This window comes from Pinus tabuliformis, chromosome 7, assembly GCF_031772625.1.
Source record: "Pinus tabuliformis cultivar Carrire ecotype Pingquan chromosome 7, CPIR1, whole genome shotgun sequence".
NCBI lineage: Eukaryota > Viridiplantae > Streptophyta > Pinopsida > Pinales > Pinaceae > Pinus > Pinus tabuliformis.
Window position 1 is genome coordinate 1,825,626,317 of NC_142293.1, and position 21,539 is coordinate 1,825,647,855.

Below are 21,539 nucleotides of genomic sequence, written 5' to 3' on the forward strand. Positions count from 1 at the left end.
TGACATAGGCCCCTTCACCTGCTTTCTGGCTTTCAATTTCACAAATCTTCTTGATCTTGTTTCCTCCTGATGACTTACTGCTAGTGAAGAAATCTCCTTAGCCATAGGGCTAAGTCCTGTTTTAGTTTTAAAGCCTGTCATAAACAAGAAAGCAAACCATTCTCTTCCAATATTTTGAAGCTCATGTAAAACAATCAGCTTGATCAACCCATGATGGAATAAGGAGGTTTCAAAAGCTTCTTTCTTCAATTGAACCTTATTAGACATTTTGCCTAAGCTACGAAACAGATAAAAAGGTAAATCAAGAGATATATTTCCAGTGAAATGTAAGAGGAGCTTGAAATGGTAAGAGTACACCTTATGATATCTTCCCTCACAGGTAAAATATATTTAGATGCATGTCAGCAAGTTGGCATATGAATCCTTTACATAGCTTCTAGGCATTGATTTGGTTAAGTCTGAGCCTATAAATTCTGTCAAAAATTCTTGGCAAGGTGCCATTTTGAATTTAAAGTTCTTGAACCATCTTTCTCGGCCTCTTGGTATCTCGGTGACTGCAAATATGACCTCAGGAGAAATTGGAATTTCTAGCACTCCAACTCTTGAATTCAAACCAGTGAAATTGAAAGCAAAATCTTTGGTTACTTGAACGTGACCACCTTGAAGTTTTTCGTAGAATCTCCAACAGCTCACCTGTTTGAATGCATGTTCAACCTCTCTTCTTCTCATGAGCACATCTAAACCTTCAAGCTCAACTCTAAGACACTGGCCTGATCTGTGATTTTTCCTTTCTTCAGACATGTCTACGAAATCCTTGTAAGGAAACTTGAAGATAAACCTGCACTGTATTGGTTTGAACATTGCCTCGCTTGAACTTGAAACTGAGAACTTCCTCGCTTGAGCTTTTAAAAAGTTCTACTGAGTGTCGTCCTTAAGCTTGCCAATTGTCTTCTTATGCATGAAAAGAACACAGGAAAAGCCAAGACTAACTCACCTCACCTTACATTTTTTGAAATTTGAAAGAATGTGTACAAGACATCTAACGAATCTAATGATAAGAATGAATGGTTGCATGTGATAGGCATGGTTCATGGACTGACACATGGTGATGAAATATTAACAGATTTTGATGGAAAAGACAGCTAGACAAGATCTGGCATGAATCCCCGATTTCGTAGTGCAGCCAGTACAAATTTTGTGTTTTACGCTACGAAATATCCTAGTTACGAATCCCTGTTTTCGTAGCGCACATAGTGTATTTTTATGAGTTTGCGCTACGAAAGCTCCTAGTTGATTTCGTAGTGCATGCCAACTTTAAAATAGTCTTAACACATGCAACCTATGAACCAATGTGGGACTAATGATAGTTAAAACAAGATTGTTGACCTTATTTAGCAATGGGAACAAGAATCCACTCTATGTTCTAGACTCCTTAAAAAAAAACAATAAAAATGACTTTGACCGGGACTAATGATAAAACTTTGGAACCATACCAGTTGTCCAAAATTTTTTGAAATTTTTTCAGTGATAACAGTAAGAATGCTGCTGTAGAAGACACAAAAGGGCCACCTCAAAATTTTTGAATACTAAGCAAAGAAAAATTCAAAGAATGAGAGGCATTTAATATCTCCAAGCTCTGCGCTATGAAAACAATAGTCATTTTGTAGCTCAGACAGTTGTCATTCTTCAACCAGCTTCTAAGGGGTTTTGTCTTAGCAAGATTATATGAGCAAGACCTCTAGACTAATTCAAGGCATCACATGTTATTAAAAGGGATAAAATTGTTAACAGAATTCGAGCAACCACTTTGAAGACCAAAGCAAAAAAAACAAGGGCAATTTTCCTAGTATCTATGGATAGTTAAAGGACAAACAATCAAAGGCCAGCATGAAGTTTAAAGTCATCACTCAAGCCAAAGATGAAGAGGGACAGATGTTAAAGAACGCGTTTGTTTTCATAACTAAGGTTGTTGCCAGCATAGATAAGGAGTTACACTCCTAGTCAAATTAGGTCTCTAAGATTGTTAGTTTACAGTCAGTTGTAATTAATAATTTGTTTGAAGTTCAATAGGTGTCATCTCTAGAGAAATTCAAATTCCCCTCTTGCTGGAGGAAGGAATTCAAGCTTGTAAGGAAACTCTATATATGACAAGAGATGTAATGCACCAGGGGCTGGAAATTTTCAGAGAAAACACTCATATTGTGTCATTCTAGAAGATTATGTTTTTTATGAATACAGACTTTGGCTTTACTTCTCAAGATTCAGAAATAGTTCAATGGTGGCTTGTTTATGTTTTTCCTAATTTCCTTATTTGCAGTAGTATGAATGTATGATACTTAGAACTCATTGGAAATGCTCTAACTTCCTTAATGCATTTGTAGACTGTGTTTCCTACATGTTCCTATGTCTTAACTAATATATTGAACTTTTGATGCCCTGACTTCCATGTTCATACTAAGAATTTTTTGACTCCATAAGCCCAATGGCTGTTTATTGACTGTGTTTCAACTCTTTACACTCCTTCATTTGTTTCATAGAGTTAGCCATCTAATCCATTATCGAAATCTTTAACCTAGTGAGAGATCCCTCTGAGGTTGAGGAGGCTAAGCCTCAGCCAAAAGTTGGTTTGAAATAGTTACTCAAGGTCTACTTGATCAACAACTTGTCAGGGTTAGGTTTTGTGATTACAGAAAGTTTGATATTGATGTTCATAGTAAAAAATGTTGTTTCACCTACCAAGTGTTAGACTCAGTCTTGTCAGTCCTCTGTCGGAGTCTAATTCACCAAGGTTCATTTCTCATCATTTGTAGTCATCAAATGCCATTTTGGTCAAAAAGAGTCATTTTAATTCTTGAGTCCAGGGTTTTGTCGACTGAGTCTGCATGAGAGGTTCCAAATCAGTTTCCATTACAAAATTTCATCATCAAATAATGCTCAAGAGGGATTCTTCTTCAAAACTCTGTTTTGATGAAGAAATCCTTAAATTCGCTTTCAAATATGAAATTATTCAAAGTTTTTTCAGTTGAAGATGTTCACATGCAGCCTCGTCATGATCCTTTGCCGAATTCAACATCAGTCATCCTTGCAAAAAACAAGAGCAATTTCATCATTCAAGCTCAGAAAATCGGTGAGGAAACAAATGTCAGAGTTGTGTTAAATGTAAAAGCGCCAAAGCCAAAAACATTACAAAATGAGAAACAACGTTGAAATCCATGTCTATATAAGATATTTCTCCATGTCTATATAAGTTATTAATCCATTTGCATCAAAGGATATCAAAAAATCCAAAGGAGAAAGTCATGTTGAAATTCTAGGAACGGAGCCGTGATTTTAGAGGGCCGATGGTGTGTTGACATTCAGTGTGGTGAACAGGCAGAGGGGCTCGGTGCACAGAGGGCACGCGGTACACTGGGCACTATCACTCCGTGTTAAATAACACGTGCACGGCGCACAAAAACGGCGCAGCGCACAGGCAGAAGGGCACGACGCACATAGCCCCAAGGCCGAATTCATCATCAATTCATCAAAAACGCAATTTGTTTAAGCTCAATTCTTCTACAATTTAGCGTTTCCTTTTAATTAGATGGGGACTATGGACGCTGCTATAGAGAAATTCTAGTCAGCAGCTAATGATGCTAAGCTACATGGAGAAATGTGCAGACAACTTGCTAGGCTTGTGATTAAAATGATGAAAATATTTCCTGCAATGGAAGCAGTACGTCCAAGGCGTAAGTCAGGTATTCAGGCATTATGTGCCTTTCATTTAGCACTTGAAAAGGCCAAATCGCTTCTTCGACACTGTGCAGACTGCAGCAAACTGTCCTTGGAAATTACAGGGGATGCCCTATTGATAAAATTTGAAAGGGTCAAGGACGACTTGTTTCAAAGTTTACAACGCCTTGAAGTTCTTGTGCCAGATTCCTTAGCCTGGCAGATTGTTGAAATTTTCAAGGAGCTCGAGAAAACAACATTTTAACTTGAGCCATTACAAAAGGAAATTGGTGATAGAGTTATTGCATTGCTTAGGAAAAACAAGGATCCCAGTGGTTTAAATGACATATCAGAACTAGAAACTTTTCATCATGCAACTATGATGTTGGGCATAGTATCTTCAAGAGCTGTGTCGATTGAAAAAAGAGGTCTAAAGAAGCAGCTTGATAAATCCTACTGTGGGGAAGACAAAAGGAAGGAGTCTATCATTTTTTATCTCCTGCATCTGCTCAGAAAATATAGCAAGCTATTTAGAAATGCATCTAGGGATAATCTTGATTCTCTGAGCTTAGATACATGTTCTCCATCAGTGAGAAATCCTGTAGAGGAAGCTAACATGAATGGAAGAGAGAGTGATCAGCATGAATCCAAACCTCATTCATTGGACTTAGAAAGCAAGAAAATTTCTAGAAATTCAATAGGCATGCTGCCAAGACTTCCTTAAGAATTCAGATGTCCAATTTCCTTGAAATTAATGTCTAACCTTGTGATTATTTCCTCTGGACAAACGTATGAACGAGTCTGCATAGAGAAGTGGTTCAGTGAAGGTCATGATATGTGCCCAAAAACTCAACAAAAGTTATCATATTTAGGTGTAACCCCCAACTACTGTGTCAAAGGCCCGATTGCGAGTTGTTGATCCATGTGTGATTTCAAGCCAGATGGGACCATTGAGAGTTGTGTAGAGCATATGCACAAGATGCATGGATTTTTGTTCCTGATGATAAATATTTGAAAGATCTCCATGGATTACTAAGCTATCTTGGCCTCAAGGTGACTGACGATTTTATGTGTTGGTATTGCAATGAGAAACGAAAACCATTTCCAAGTCTAGAAGCTGTTAGGAAGCATATGATTTCTAAAAACCACTGCAAATTACACTACGGAGATGGAGATGAGAAAGAAGATAGTGATTTAGATGACACTTATGACTATAGCAGCAGTTACACACACGAAAGTGGGATGCAAATAGTCTCCACAGAAGAAAATCTCAATGTCAATATTGAACTTGGCGATAGAGGGGCTGAACTGGTAATCCAAAGAAAGTCTAAAAATGGAACAACATGAAAGATGCTTGGTTCTCGTGAATTTCTTCATTACTACTGTCAGAGGTCACGCCCAATAGTTGAGAGAGATGTTGCTCTTTCTCGTGCATTAGTCTCAAGGTATTGAAAGCATGGGTTTGGCAACCGTGCAATCAAAAGAGAAGATATTGAGGTGCAATGCATTAAAGAAAATACAACATTCTGGAGTGAATGCAATTTCCATAGATGTATTTTGTGATTCGCTTGAGACAGCTCAGACCAATTCATGGTTGGAAAACGCCTATGTCTTTTCGGCTGGAGCTGAATTTAAACATATGTATGCCTGTTCCTCAGAAACTACGTGGCTATCTCCATTCTGGGCATGCAAAGGCTGCTCAAAGTGACAAAGGGCGCATAAAGGAACTACGTGGCTTTGCTCAAAGTGACAAAGGGTGCATAATCATATGCCTTGATCCTGCTAAGAAAGAGTAATGAATTTGTTGCGATTTGGATGCACGTGGTATTAAAGGAGAAATTGCAGCCCGGACCGTGGATTATTACAGAATCGTAGATGTACAGGTGGAATGTCGGCATTCTTATGGCCATCAAATTCATGTCGCCGATGGATTTTCTGGAAAAGTCTTCGTTCAAAGGCATGTTTATTGAAAATTGGTTTTTATTCAAATGACAGATGAACAAGAGACTACCAACTAATTATACCAAGGAACTATATGATGCAATGAATGTGCAACAGGTGATCAATGTTGAGGACGAAGGAAGGTGAAAAGTCAAAAATTAAATGCCTAAATATAAACAGAGGATTCGAACGAGGAAAATCCACAGGACTCCGGCAGAAAACAGAGGAGGTGACCTTGAATGAAACAAGTCTTCAATACAAGGAACTCTTCCACAAGATCATCTATGATGAATGCAAAGTATGTATTGGGAAACCATGGCCAGTTACCACTGCAATGCACTCAGGCAGGAATAAAATGCAAAATCAACTTTTACTACTATCCTAGACATCGCTGAAGAACTTCACCTATAAGAAAAGGATTGAAAGATATACATTGGGGATATTTGAAAATATGCGGTTTCAGAGCCCTCAGCTTTGCATGGCCTCCATAGACAATGAAGAGAGAAAATATCCAAAGGCAGTTCATGGATCTAAATCAAGTGCCAATTCAATTAAATATTTTGATTTGGTAGTGGAGTGGTTGGTCTTAGATATGCCCTTGAAGTTGCAAAACATGGGTCTGTGGCAGTCATCACAAAATTTTAACCACATGAGAGTAATACAAATTATGCACAAGGTGGTGTTAGTGCAGTTTTTTGCTCCTTCAGATTCTGTCAAGAAACACATTCGGGATACTATTATTGCTGGTGCATAGTTATGTGATAAAGAGACTGTAAAGGTGGTATGCACAGAAGGCCCAGATAAAACCTCATACAATTTCATCCAAATGCATTAGATGATGAAGGTCTACCAATTAAACCTCATACACGAGAAAATGCATTTTTAATAAGTGAAGCTGATTGTGGGGCTGGTGGTATTCTTTACAATCAAGCTATGGAAAGGTTCATGCCACAGCATGATTCCAGAGGAGAACTTGCACCTAGAGATGTGGTGGCATGGAGTATTGATGATCAATTAAAGAAACGTAATGAGAGATATGTTCTGTTGGATATAAGTCACAGAGCCAAGGAGGAAACGTTGTATCATTTCTCAAATATTGCTGCTGAATGTTTGAAGTATGACCTTGACATAACAGAAAGTCCTATACCTGGAGTGCCAGCTGCACATTATATGTGTGGTGGGGTTCAAGCTAAACTTCATGGAGAGACACCTATAATGGGTCTATATTTAGCTGGTGGAGTTTCCTGTATAGGACTTCATGGTGCCAATAGGCTTGCAAGCCAATCATTACTTGAAGCACTTGTGTTTGCACAGAAAGCATTGAACACATCAGTATTGTTGTAAGCAGTGCATAAAGTAGAAGGCCTTGAATGACACAAAAGATGAAAAACTCGAAAACCAAGCGGTGAAAAAGGCACAGGGAACGAAAAAAGTCGGAAACTGAAAAGCCAAAATTTAAATCAGAGACATCTACTAGGGCAGAGAAACAGGGTTCGATTTCCTATTTTTCACTTCAGTTATGATCTACAGCTACAGTTGTCATCTTTTTATTGATCTTCAAAAAAGTTTCAAGTGGAATAATGTAACGCCGTTCTATCTATAGAGCAAATGGATGGTTCATTTCATATCCTCGGGATTTTAGTTGTAACAGCTCCCCATTTGGATCGATTTGTTTTCTCATAGTGGAGCTTATTTATTGCATAAAAAATCATTTGTAAAGGGTTCTGAGTTCTGGCAAACAGTGGGAGAGATGTGAAGGAAAACTTCATTGTACAGTTTTTGACAGGGATTTAATGAAAAGCTACAACTCTTACTCTTGAGATTCTTGTGGTGTAAATTCAACATTTGTCTTTTCCCTTGTTTCATATGTAGCTTGTTATGTTTCCATTTCATTTCATAATCATTTCTAAAAGAATACTTTTAAGTGAGAAAGGCAGAATCCAGTTTGCTGCTCTGCCTTGGGAAGGTATTCATGTTTTGTGTTTTCTTCTGTTTGATAAGGATTCATCTATTGCCCTTGTCAACCTCTCAGCAATCTTTTCATTCCATATAATTTCAAAATTGAATGCTAAATTTATTGCTTGTCTTGCCTCCTGAGATAATATGTGTCTCGGATTTAATCTCCCTGCTCATGCTATTCTCAATCCCATGCTGCCCAGAAAACCCAGTCATTTATCAAATTACCCCTTTCCTATCCATTTACTAGCCTAAAATCAGTTCCCATTTTTAGTCATCTCGCACCCTAATTGCTCATTTTATCGAGATTGACTAGAGAGAGCCCTCTCCTATCCTCGTAGGGCTAGCTATGAGGCTGAGCTTGGTTTGATGTTTCCTTGAACCCCGCCTTCCTTCAGCGTAAGGCAGATTCGAGTGCTAGCATAGTGGTGACCATACTGGGGAACGAAATGGTTTACTTGTAGATTATTTTGCCCCAGTACATATCTCGAGTTCAGAGCTGATTGTTGATGGTGAACAACGATCAGACATAAGAAGATAGATGAAATCATTCACCTGGCGACTCCATTCACTGAAGAATCCATGCAATCAATCCTTCATGTTGACTCCACTGCAGAGGCATCTACTTGATTGGCTACATTGGCATTTTGATATAGTTTGATTGTATATTGCCTTGTCAGAAACACGGGTAGCCATGTACTACCACCCAGCTTTAAGTTTTAAGTTCAGGTCTTAGTATTTTTTAGTAAAGTTTGTCGAGTCAGTTTTTAAGTCATTTTAGTTTCACAGTTGAGTCGGTTTGAGTCCAGTTTCAGTCAATAAAGGTGTCAAAGTCTGTGTTGGTTGTCGAAATAGTGACTCCGTAGCCCAATGGACAAAGGCACTATCTGCTCTCCCAAAGATCTACAATTCTTGGCACCTCCACGGAGCGGCAGTTGCCATCCCAATTGGAGCCAATGTTAGACTCAGTCTTGTCAGTCCTCTGTCATAGTCTAATTCACCAAGGTTCATTTCTCGTCATTTGCAGTCATCAAATTCCATTTTGGTCAAAAAGAGTCATTTTAATTCTTGAGTCCAAGGTTTTTTCGACTGAGTCTGTATGAGAGGTTCCAAATCTGTTTCCATTGCGAAATTTCATCATCAAATAATGCTCAAGAGGGATTCTTCTTCAAAACTCTATTTTGAAGAAGAAATCCTTAAATTCACTTTCAAATATGAAATTATTCAAATTTTTTCAGTTGAAGATGTTCACATGTAGCCTCGCCATGATCCTTTTCCAAATTCAACATCAGTCATCCCTACAAAAAACAAGAACATATTCATCATTCAAGCTCAGAAAATCAGTGAGGAAACAAATGTCAGAGTTGTGTTAAATGTAAAAGCGCGAAAGCCAAAAACATTACAAAATGAGAAACAAAAGTTGAAATCCATGTCTATATAAGATATTTATCCATTTCTATAGAAGTTATTAATCCATTTACATCAAAGGATATCAAAAAATCCAAACGAGAAAGTCGTGTTGAAATTTGAGGAACGAAGCCGTGATTTTAGAGGGCCGATGGTGTGTTGACATTCAGCGCGGCGCACAGGCAGAGGGTGCGCGACGCACTGGGCGCTATCACGCCGTGTTAAATAACACATGCGCGGCGCACACAAATGGCGCGGCACACAGGCAGAAAGGCGCGACGCACAAAGCCCCAAGGCCGAAATTCATCATCGTTTCATCAAAAACTCAATTTGTTTCAGCTCAATTATTCTCCAATTTAGCATTTCCTTTTAATTGGATGGGGACTATGGACGCTGCTATAGAGCAATTATGGTTAGCTCCTAATGATGCTAAGCTACATGGAGAAATGTGCCGACAACTTGCTAGGCTTGTGATTAAAATGATGAAAATATTTCCTGCAATGGAAGCAGTACGTCCAAGGAGTAAGTCAGGTATTTAGGCGTTATGTGCCTTTCATTTAGCACTTGAAAAGGCCAAATCGCTTCTTCGACACTGTGCAGACTGCAGAAAAATGTACTTGGCAATTACAGGGGATGCACTATTGATAAAATTTGAAAGGGTCAAGGATGACTTGTTTCAAAGTTTACAGCATCTTGAAGTTCTTGTGCCAGATTCCTTAGCCTGGCAAATTACTGAAATTTTCAAGGAGCTCGAGAAAACAACATTTGAACTTGAGCCATCAGAAAAGGAAATTGGTGATAGAATTATTACATTGCTTAGGGAAAACAAGGATCCCAGTGGTTTAAATGACATACCAGAACTAGAAACTTTTCATCATGCAGCTATGAGGTTGGGCATAGTATCTTCAAGAGTTGTGTCGATTAAAAAAAGAGGTCTAAAGAAGCAGCTTGATAAATCCTGCTGTGAGGAAGACAAAAGGAAGGAGTCTATCATTTTTTATCTCCTACATCTACTCAGAAAATATAACAAGCTATTTAGAAATGCATCTTGGGATAATCTTGATCCTATGAGCTTAGATACATGTTCTCCATCAGTGAGAAATTCTGTAGAGGAAGCTAACATGAATGGAAGAGAGAGTGATCAGCATGAATCCAAACCTCATTCATTGGACTTAGAAAGCAAGAAAACTTGTAGAAATTCAATAGGCATGCTGCGAGGACTTCCTAAAGAATACAGATGTCCAATTTCCTTGAAATTAATGTCTCACCCTGTGATTATTTCTTCTGGAAAAACGTATGAATGAGTCTGCATAGACAAGTGGTTCAGTGAAGGTCATGATATGTGCCCGAAAACTCAGCAAAAGTTATCATATTTAGGTGTAACTCCCAACTATTGTGTCAAAGGCCTGATTGCCAGTTGCTGCTTCATATGTGATTTCAGGCCAGATGGGACCATTGAGAGTTGTGTAGAGCATATGCACAAGATGCATGGATTTTTGTTCCTGATGCTGAATATTTGAAAGATCTCCGTGGATTACTAAGCTATCTTGGCCTCAAGGTGACCGACGATTTTATGTGTTGGTATTGCAATGAGAAACGAAAACCATTTCCAAGTCTAGAAGCTGTTAGGAAGCATATGATTTCTAAAAACCACTGCAAATTACACTACGGAGATGGAGATGAAAAAGAAGATAGTGATTTAGACGAATTTTATGACTACAACAGCAGTTACACGGACGAAAGTGGGATGCAAATAGTCCCCACAAAAGAAAATCTCAATGTCAATATTGAACTTGGCTTTAGAGGGGCTGAAATGGTAATCCAAAGAAAGTCTAAAAATGGAACAACATGCAAGATTCTCGGTTCTCGTGAATTTCTTTGTTATTACTATCAGAGGCCATGCCCAACAGTTGAGAGAGATGTTCCTCTTTCTTGTGCATTAGTCTCAAGGTACTGAAAGCATGGGTTTGGAAATTATGCAATCAAAAGAGAAGATATTGAGGCGCAATTCATTAAAGAAAGGCAATTGCCATAGATGTATTCTGTGATTCGTTTGAGATAGCTCAGATCGATGCATGGTTGGAAAACGCCTATGTATTTTCGGCTGGGGCTGAATTTAAACGTATGTAGGCATGTTCCTCAGAAACTACATGGCTATCTCCATTCTGGGCACGCAAACGCTGCTCAAAGTGACAAAGAGTGCATAAAGGAACTACGTGGCTTTGCTCAAAGTGACAAAGGGTGGATAATCATACGCCTTGATCCTGCTAAGACAGAGTAATGAATTTGTTATGATTTGGATGTGCGTGGTATTAAAGGAGAAATTGCAGCCCGGACCATGGATTATTATAGAACCGTAGACGTACAGGTGGAATGTCGGCATTCTTATGGCCATCAAATTCATGTCGCCGATGGATTTTCTGGCAAAGTCTTCTTTCAAAGGCCTGTTTATTGAAAATTTGTTTTTATTCAAATGACAGATGGACAAGAGACTACCAACTAATTATACCAAGGAACTATATGATGCAATGAATGTCCAACGAATGATCAATGTTGAGGACGAAGGAAGGTGAAAAGTCAAAAATTAAATGCCTAAATATAAACAAAGATATCCACAACAGAGGATTCGAATGAGGAAAATCCACAGGACTCTGGCGGAAAACAGAGGAGGCGACCTTGAATGACACAAGTCTTCAATACAAGGAACTCTTCCACAAGATCATCTATGATGAATGCAAAGCATGTATTGGAAAACCATGGCCAGTTATCCACTGCAATGCACTCAGGGAGGAATAAAATGCAAAAACAACTTCTACTACTATCCTAGACATCGCTGAAGAACTTCACCTATAAGAAAAGGATTGAAAGATATACATTGGGGATATTTGAAAATATGCGATTTCAGAGCCCTCAGCTTTGCATGGCCTCCATAGACAATGAAGAGAGAAAATCTCCAAAGGCAGTTCATGTATCCAAATCAAGTGCCAATTCAATTAAATATTTTGATTTGGTAGTGGAGTGGTTGGTCTTAGATATGCCCTTGAAGTTGCAAAACATGGGTCTATGGCAGTCATCAAAAAAGTTGAACCACATGAGAGTAATACAAATTATGCACAAGGTGGTGTTAGTGCAGTTTTTTGCTCCTTCAGATTCTGTCAAGAACCACATTCAAGATACTGTTGTTGCTGGTGCATACTTATGTGATAAAGAGACTGTAAATGTGGTATGCACAGAAGGCCCAGATAGAGTTAAAGAGTTTGATCATGGTGAAGATGGTAGCTTACATCTTGCTAGAGAAGGGGGCATTCTCATCACCGTATTGTTCATGCAGTAGACATGACAGGAAGAGAGATTGAGCGAGCTCTATTGAAGGCTGTTGTTAATAACCCCAAACATCGCCATGTTTGAGCATCACTTTGCCATAGACTTGCTTACGTTTGAAGATGGATCAAATATTTACTGTCATGGTTTGGACACATTGAACACCGACACTAATGAGGTGGTCCGCTTCATTTCAAGGGTAACTTTACTTGCATCTGGTGGGGCTGGACATATTTATCCTACTACCACAAATCCTCGTGTTGCGGCTGGTGATGGTATTTCGATGGAACATAGAGCATCTGCAATTGTTTCAAATATGAAGTTTGTACAATTTCATCCAAATGCATTAGCTGATGAAGGTCTACCAATCAAACCTCATACACGAGAAAATGCATTTTTAATAAGTGAAGTTGTTTGTGGGGCTGGTGGTATTCTTTACAATCAAGTTATGGAAAGGTTCATGCCACAGCATGATTCCAGAGGATAACTTGCACCTAGAGATGTGGTGGCATGGAGTATTGATGATCAATTAAAGAAACTGAATGAGAGATATGTTCTGTTGGATATAAGTCACAGAGCCAAGGAGGAAACCTTATATCATTTCTCAAATATTGCTGCTGAGTGTTTGAAGTATGACCTTGACATAACAGAAAGTCTTATACCTGCAGTGCCAGCTGCACATTATATGTGTGGTGGGGTTCAAGCTAAAATTCATGGAGAGACACCTATAATGGGTCTATATGTAGCTGGTGGAGTTTCCTGTATAGGACTTCATGGTGCCAATAGGCTTGCAAGCAAATCATTACTTGAAGCACTTGTGTTTGCACAGAAAGCATTGAACACATCAGTATTGTTGTAAGCAGTGCATAAAGTAGAAGGCCTTGAATGACACAAAAGGTGAAAAACTCGAAAACCAAGCGGTGAAAAAGGCACAGGGAACGAAAAAAGTCGGAAACTGAAAAGCCAAAATTTAAATCAGAGACATCTACTAGGGCAGAGAAACAGGGTTCGATTTCCTATTTTTCACTTCAGTTATGATCTGCAGCTACAGTTGTGATCTTTTTATTGATCTTCAAAAAAGTTTCAAGTGGAATAATGTAACGTCGTTCTATCTATAGAGCAAATGGATGGTTCATTTCATATCCTCAGGATTTTAGTTGTAACAGCTCCCCATTTGGATCGATTTGTTTTCTCATAGTGGAGCTTATTTATTGCATAAAAAATCATTTGTAAAGGGTTCTGAGTTCTGGCAAACAGTGGGAGAGATGTGAAGGAAAACTTCACTGTACAGTTTTTGACAGGGATTTAATGAAAAGCTACAACTCTGACTCTTGAGATTCTTGTGGTGTAAATTCAACATTTGTCTTTTCCCTTGTTTCATATGTAGCTTGTTATGTTTCCATTTCATTTCATAATCATTTCTAAATGAATACTTTTAAGTGAGAAAGGCAGAATCCAGTTTGCTGCTCTGCCTTGGGAAGGTATTCATGTTTTGTGTTTTCTTCTGTTTGATAAGGATTCATCTATTGCCCTTGTCAACCTCTCAGCAATCTTTTAATTCCATATAATTTCAAAATTGAATGCTAAATTTATTGCCTGTCTTGCCTCCTGAGATAATATGTGTCTTGGATTTAATCTCCCTGCTCATGCTATTCTCAATCCCACGCTGCCCAGAAAACTTAGTCATTTATCAAATTACCCCTTTCCTATCCATTTACTAGCCTAAAATCAGTTCCCATTTTTAGTCATCTCGCACCCTAATTGTTCATTTTATCGAGATTGACTGGTGAGAGCCCTCTCTTGTACTCGTAGGGCTAGCTACGAGGCTGAGCTTGGTTTGATGTTTCCTTGAACCCCGCCTTCCTTCAGCGTAAGGCAGATTCGAGCACTAGCATAGTGGCGACCATACTGGGGAACGAAATGGTTCACTTGTAGATTATTTTTCCCCAATACATATCTTGAGTTCAGAGCTTATTGTTGATGGTGAACAACGATCAGACATAAGAAGACAGCTGAAATCATTCACCTGGCGACTCCATTCACTGAAGAATCCATGCAATCAATCCTTCATGTTGACTCCACTGCAGAGGGATCAGTAGCTTTGAGATTTCTTAAGATGGATCAGATCGCAAGAAGATACGCTCCCATGAGCCGAGATCACATCCCAGGCTTTCCAAATAAAATGCCCAAGGTAGACTGGTCAAAGAATTTTCCTGTGTTCAGAAATGTGAAAGGTAATGACGCTGCTCTTCATCTGGTGAAATTTCACATTCATGTGCATAAATTAAATATCGAGTTTCCTGAAGACTGTTTGATGAAAATTTTCATGGCTACCCTGGAGGATGAATCCCAATCTTGTTATGAAAGTTTTCCACTTGCTTCCATTTATTGTCTAAAGGATTTTCATGCAGTATTTTTTGAAAGGTACAAAGAATCATATACATCCTTGACTTTAGTTCAGAATTTTTGTAGCCATGTTCATAGTTTTATTGAAAGACTTGAGAAATATTATGAGGATGATAATTTTATGGATGAAGAGATCATGGAAGCATTGTACGAAAATATGTTTCAGAAGTCTACAAAACTCTTAGAGGAAACTTTGCAGCAGGATCAAAATCAGCATGTTAAAGATTTCCATATGACTGAAAATGATGAAAAAGGAAGTACTATTTCAGATCTGGTTGAAATAAATGAGGATACGCAGGAAAATGATGTTCCAATCTCCGAAAATGATGATGATAAACCAAATCGAGAGACGAATTGTGATGAGGAAAAACATGTTGTTCTGGATCTCATAGAAGAGAATTGCATTGTTGAGGCTGCCTCAAATGAAGAAGACAGAGTTACAGGCCTAATTGCCCTCATCTCATCGGAACACAGCCTTCCTACCAAGGTAATCCAGTCTATTCATGAACAACAAGAGGATATCTTTGTTCAAGTAGGTGAAAAGGTTCCTTTGGATGAATCTTTAGTAGATGGTAGAAATGTCATTTGTGCGCTTCAAGAATCATATGAAGTTTCTCTTCTTATGATTAATGAATGTAATAAGGAACATGAAAACCTGGCTGTCATATCATATGAATATGACCTACAGTACATTCACACCACAAAAGATCAAAACATTCAGGATTTCCATTCAATTTCCTCTTCATATGTTTCATGTGTTGAAATGTTTTTCCAAGAAGATATCTGCTCATATACCTGTTCAGAGTTTTTTGAAGCCCAGGAGCATACTTTTACTAAAGTACATGATGAAGGAAGATCATAATTTGAAGCAAAGGACACCTTGTTTCTTCAGTAGCAGGAAAATCTTCATGTTTTTCATGATCCAAAGGCGAATATGTTGCATTCAGCAGTGAAGGTGTTTACTACAATAATCGGTGATGAAGGAGATCAGGGTCAATTAGCTTTTTGGATGCCTAGTTACAAGTATCTACTGTTGACCAGGAGATATGATCAAGAGGATCAATCAAGAAGGCATCTACTTGATTGGCTACATTGGCATTTTGATATAGTTTGATTGTATATTGCCTTGTCAGAAACACGGGTAGCCATGTACTACCACCCAGCTTTATGTTTTAAGTTCAGGTCTTAGTATTTTTTAGTAAAGTTTGTCGAGTCAGTTTTGAAGTCATTTCAGTTTCACAATTGAGTCGGTTTGACTCCAGTTTCAGTCAATAAAGGTGTCAAAGTCTGTGTTGGTTGTCGAAATAATGACTCCGTAGCCCAATGGACAAAGGCACTATCTGCTCTCCCAAAGATCTACAATTCTTGGCACCTTCACGGAGCGGCAGTTGCCATTCCAATTGGAGCCAATGTTAGACTCAGTCTTGTCAGTCCTCTGTCAGAGTCTAATTCACCAAGGTTCATTTCTCGTCATTTGCAGTCATCAAATCCCATTTTGGTCAAAAAGAGTCATTTTAATTCTTGAGTCCAGGGTTTTTTCGACTGAGTCTGTATGAGAGGTTCCAAATCAGTTTCCATTATGAAATTTCATCATCAAATAATGCTCAAGAGGGATTCTTCTTCAAAATTCTATTTTGAAGAAGAAATCCTTAAATTCACTTTCAAATATGAAATTATTCAAAGTTTTTCAGTTGAAGATGTTCACATGTAGCCTCGCCATGATCCTTTTCCAAATTCAACATCAGTCATCCCTACAAAAAACAAGAACATATTCATCATTCAAGCTCAGAAAATCAGTGAGGAAACAAATGTCAGAGTTGTGTTAAATGTAAAAGCGCGAAAGCCAAAAACATTACAAAATGAGAAACAAAAGTTGAAATCCATGTCTATATAAGATATTTATCCATTTCTATATAAGTTATTAATCCATTTGCATCAAAGGATATCAAAAAATCCAAAGGAGAAAGTCGTGTTGAAATTTGAGGAACGAAGCCGTGATTTTAGAGGGCCGATGGTGTGTTGACATTTAGCGCGGCGCACAAGCAGAGGGTGCGCGGCGCACTGGGCGCTATCACGCCGTGTTAAATAACACATGCGCGGCGCACACAAATGGCGCGGCACACAGGCAGAAAGGCGCGACACACAAAGCCCCAAGGCCGAAATTCATCATCGATTCATCAAAAATTCAATTTGTTTCAGCTCAATTATTTTCCAATTTAGCATTTCCTTTTAATTGGATGGGGACTATGGACGCTGCTATAGAGCAATTCTGGTCAGTTGCTAATGATGCTAAGCTACATGGAGAAATGTGCAGACAACTTGCTGGGCTTGTGATTAAAATTATGAAAATATTTCCTGCAATGGAAGCAGTATGTCCAAGGCGTAACTCAGGTATTTAGGCGTTATGTGCCTTTCATTTAGCACTTGAAAAGGCCAAATCACTTCTTCGACACTGTGCAGACTGCAGCAAAATGTACTTGGCAATTACAGGGGATGCACTATTGATAAAATTTGAAAGGGTCAAGGATGACTTGTTTCAAAGTTTACAGCGTCTTGAAAGTCTTGTGCCAGATTCCTTAGCCTGGCAAATTACTGAAATTTTCAAGGAGCTCGAGAAAAAAACATTTGAACATGAGCCATCAAAAAAGGAAATTGGTGATATAGTTATTACATTGCTTAGGCAAAACAAGGATCCCAGTGGTTTAAATGACATATCAGAACTAGAAACTTTTCATCATGTAGCTATGAGGTTGGGCACAGTATCTTCAAGAGCTGTGTCGATTAAAAAAAGAGGTCTAAAGAAGCAGCTTGATAAATCCTGCTGTGAGGAAGACAAAAGGAAAGAGTCTATCATTTTTTATCTCCTGCATCTGCTCAGAAAATATAGCAAGCTATTTAGAAATGCATCTTGGGATAATCTTGATCCTCTGAGCTTAGATACATGTTCTCCATCAGTGAGAAATTCTGTAGAGGAAGCTAACATGAATGGAAGAGAGAGTGATCAGCATGAAGCCAAACCTCATTCATTGGACTTAGAAAGAAAGAAAACTTGTAGAAATTCAATAGGCATGCTGCCAGGACTTCCTGAAGAATACAGATGTCTAATTTCCTTGAAATTAATGTCTCACCCCGTGATTATTTCCTCTGGAAAAACATATGAATGAGTCTGCATAGAGAAGTGGTTCAGTGAAGGTCATCATATGTGCCCGAAAACTCAGCAAAAGTTATCATATTTAGGTGTAACTCCCAACTATTGTGTCAAAGGCCTGATTTCCAGTTGCTGCTCCATGTGTGATTTTAGGCCAGATGGGACCATTGAGAGTTGTGTAGAGCATATGCACATGATGCATGGATTTTTGTTCCTAATTCTAAATATTTGAAAGATCTCCATGGATTACTAAGCTATCTTGGCCTCAAGGTGACCGACGATTTTATGTGTTGGTATTGCAATGAGAAACGAAAACCATTTCCAAGTCTAGAAGCTGTTAGGAAGCATATGATTTATAAAAACCACTGCAAATTACACTACGGAGATGGAGATGTAAAAGAAGATAGTGATTTAGATGACTTTTATGACTACAGCAGCAGTTACGCGGACGAAAGTGGGATGAAAATAGTCCCCACCAAAGAAAATCTCAATGTCAATATTGAACTTGGCTTTAGAGGGGCTGAAATGGTAATCCAAAGAAAGTCTAAAAATGGAACAACATGCAAAATTCTCGGTTCTCGTGAATTTCTTTGTTATTATTGTCAGAGGCCACACCCAACAGTTGAGAGAGATGTTGCTCTTTCTCGTGCATTAGTCTCAAGGTACTGAAAGCATGGGTTTGGCAATTATGCAATTAAAAGAGAAGATATTGAGGCGCAATTCATTAAAGAAAATACAACATTCTGGAGTGAAGGCAATTGCCATAGATGTATTATGTGATTCGTTTGAGACAGCTCAGACCGATGCATGGTTGGAAAACGCCTATGTATTTTCGTCTGGGGCTGAATTTAAACGTATGTAGGCATGTTCCTCAGAAACTACATGGCTATCTCCATTCTGCGCACGCAAACGCTGCTCAAAGTGACAAAGGGTGCATAAAGGAACTACGTGGCTTTGCTCAAAGTGACAAAGGGTGGATAATCATACGCCTTGATCCTGCTAAGACAGAGTAATGAATTTGTTGCGATTTGGATGCGCGTGGTATTAAAGGAGAAATTGCAGCCCGGACCATGGATTATTACAGAACCGTAGACATACAGGTGGAATGTCGGCATTCTTATGGCCATCACATTCATGTCGCCGATGGATTTTCTGGAAAAGTCTTCGTTCAAAGGCCTGTTTATTGAAAATTGGTTTTTATTCAAATGACAGATGGACAAGAGACTACCAACTAATTATACCAAGGAACTATATGATGCAATGAATGTGCAACGAATGATCAATGTTGAGGACGAAGGAAGGTGAAAAGTCAAAAATTAAATGCCTAAATATAAACAAAGATATCCACAACAAAGGATTCGAATGAGGAAAATCCACAGGACTCTGGCGCAAAACAAAGGAGGCGACCTTGAATGACACAAGTCTTCAATACAAGGAACTCTTCCACAAGATCATCTATGATGAATGCATAGCACGTATTGGAGAACAATGGCCAGTTATCCATTGCAATGCACTCAGGGAGGAATAAAATGCAAAAACAACTTTCACTACTGTCCCAGGCATCGCTGAAGAACTTCACCTATAAGAAAAGGATTGAAATATATACATTGGGGATATTTGAAAATATGCGATTTCAGAGCCCTCAGCTTTGCATGGCCTCCATAGACAATGAAGAGAGAAAATCTCCAAAGGTAGTTCATGTATCCAAATCAAGTGCCAATTCAATTAAATATTTTGATTTTTCTATCATTGGTAGTGGAGTGGCTGGTCTTAGATATGCCCTCGAAGTTGCAAAACATGGGTCTGTGGCAGTCATCACAAAAGTTGAACCACATGAGAGTAATACAAATTATGCACAAGGTGGTGTTAGTGCAGTTTTTTTCTCCTTCAGATTCTGTTGAGAACCACATTCGGGATACTATTGTTGCTGGTGCATACTTATGTGATAAAGAGACTGTAAAGGTGGTATGCACAGAAGGCCCAGATAGAGTTAAAGAGTTGATCACCATGGGTGCATCCTTTGATCATGGTGAAGATGGTAGCTTACATCTTGCTAGAGAGGGGGGGAATTCTCATCACCGTATTGTTCATGTAGCAGATATGACAGGAAGAGAGATTGAGCGAGCTCTGTTGAAGGTTGTTGTTAATAACCCCAACATCACCATGTTTGAGCATCACTTTGCCATAGACTTGCTTACGTTTGAAGATGGATCAAATATTTACTATCATGGTGTGGACACATTGAACACCAACACTAATGAGGTGGTCTACTTCATTTCAAGGGTAACTTTACTTGCATCTGGTGGGGCTGGACATATTTATCCTACTACAACAAATCCTCGTGTTGTAGCTGGTGATGGTATTGTGATGGCACATAGAGCATCTGTAGTTATTTCAAATATGAATTTTGTACAATTTCATCCAACTGCATTAGTTGATGAAGGTCTACCAATTAAACCTCATACACGAGAAAATGCATTTTTAATAAGTGAAGCTGTTTGTGGGGCTGGTGGTATTCTTTACAATCAAGCTATGGAAAGGTTCATGCCACAGTATGATTCCAGAGAAGAACTTACACCTAGAGATGTGGTGGCACGCAGTATTGATGATCAATTAAAGAAACAGAATGAGAGATATGTTATGTTGGATATAAGTCACAGATCTAAGGAGGAAACATTATATCATTTCTCAAATATTGCTGCTGAGTGTTTGAAGTATGACCTTGACATAACAGAAAGTCCTATACCTGCAGTGCCAGCTACACATTATATGTGTGGTGGGGTTCAAGCTAAACTTCATGGAGAGACACCTATAATGGGTCTATATGTAGCTGGTGGAGTTGCCTATACAGGACTTCATGGTGCCAATAGGCTTGCAAGCAACTCATTACTTAAGCACTTGTGTTTGCACATAACGCATTGAACACATCAGTATTGTTGTAAGCAGTGCATAAAGCAGAAGGCCTTGAATGACACAAAAGGTGAAAAAGTCAAAAACCAAGCGGTGAAAGAGGCACAGGGAAGGCAAAAAGTCGGAAACCGAAAAGCCAAAATTTAAATCAGAGACATCTACTAGGGAAGAGAAACAGGGTTCGATTTCCTGTTTTTCACTTCAGTTATGATCTGTAGCTACAGTTGTCATCTTTTTATTGATCTTCAAAAAAGTTTAAAGTGAAATAACGTAATTCCATTCTATCTATAGAGCAGATGGACGATTCATTTCATATGCTCATGATTTTAGTTTTAACAGCTCCCCATTTGGATCGATTTGTTTTCTCATAGTGGAGCTTATTTATTTCATAAAAAATCATTTGTAAAGGGTTCTGAGTTCTGGCAAACAGTGGCAGAGCTATGAAGGAAAACTTCATTGTACAGTTTTTGACAGGGATTTAATGAAAAGATGCAACTCTCACTCTTGGGATTCTTGTGGTGTAAATTCAATATTTTTCTTTTCCCTTGTTTCATATGTAGCTTGTTATGTTTCCATTTCATTTCATAATCATTTCTGAATGAATACTTTTAAGTGAGAAAGGAAGAATCCAGTTTGCTGCTCAGCCTTGGGAAGGTATTCATGTTTTGTGTTTTCTTCTGTTTGATAAGGATTCATCTATTGCCCTTGTCAACCTCTCAGCATTCTTTTCATTCCATAT

The 21,539-nt window shown here is 38.6% G+C and overlaps 6 pseudogenes; all 6 read left to right on the top strand.

Annotated features, from left to right (window-relative positions):
• The first annotated feature begins 4,633 nt into the window (after positions 1-4,633).
• LOC149255682 (cytoplasmic 60S subunit biogenesis factor REI1 homolog 1 pseudogene) lies at positions 4,634-5,419 on the top strand (annotated as a pseudogene).
• Positions 5,420-6,585: 1,166 nt separating this feature from the next.
• LOC149255683 (L-aspartate oxidase 2-a, chloroplastic pseudogene) lies at positions 6,586-6,996 on the top strand (annotated as a pseudogene).
• A 2,405-nt stretch (positions 6,997-9,401) lies between these two features.
• Positions 9,402-13,195, top strand: LOC149255684 (L-aspartate oxidase 2-a, chloroplastic-like; annotated as a pseudogene).
• Positions 13,196-16,988: 3,793 nt separating this feature from the next.
• LOC149255685 (U-box domain-containing protein 45 pseudogene) lies at positions 16,989-17,906 on the top strand (annotated as a pseudogene).
• Positions 17,907-18,029: 123 nt separating this feature from the next.
• On the top strand, positions 18,030-18,752 carry LOC149255686 (cytoplasmic 60S subunit biogenesis factor REI1 homolog 1 pseudogene; annotated as a pseudogene).
• A 760-nt stretch (positions 18,753-19,512) lies between these two features.
• Positions 19,513-20,832, top strand: LOC149255687 (L-aspartate oxidase 2-a, chloroplastic pseudogene; annotated as a pseudogene).
• Positions 20,833-21,539: the final 707 nt, after the last annotated feature.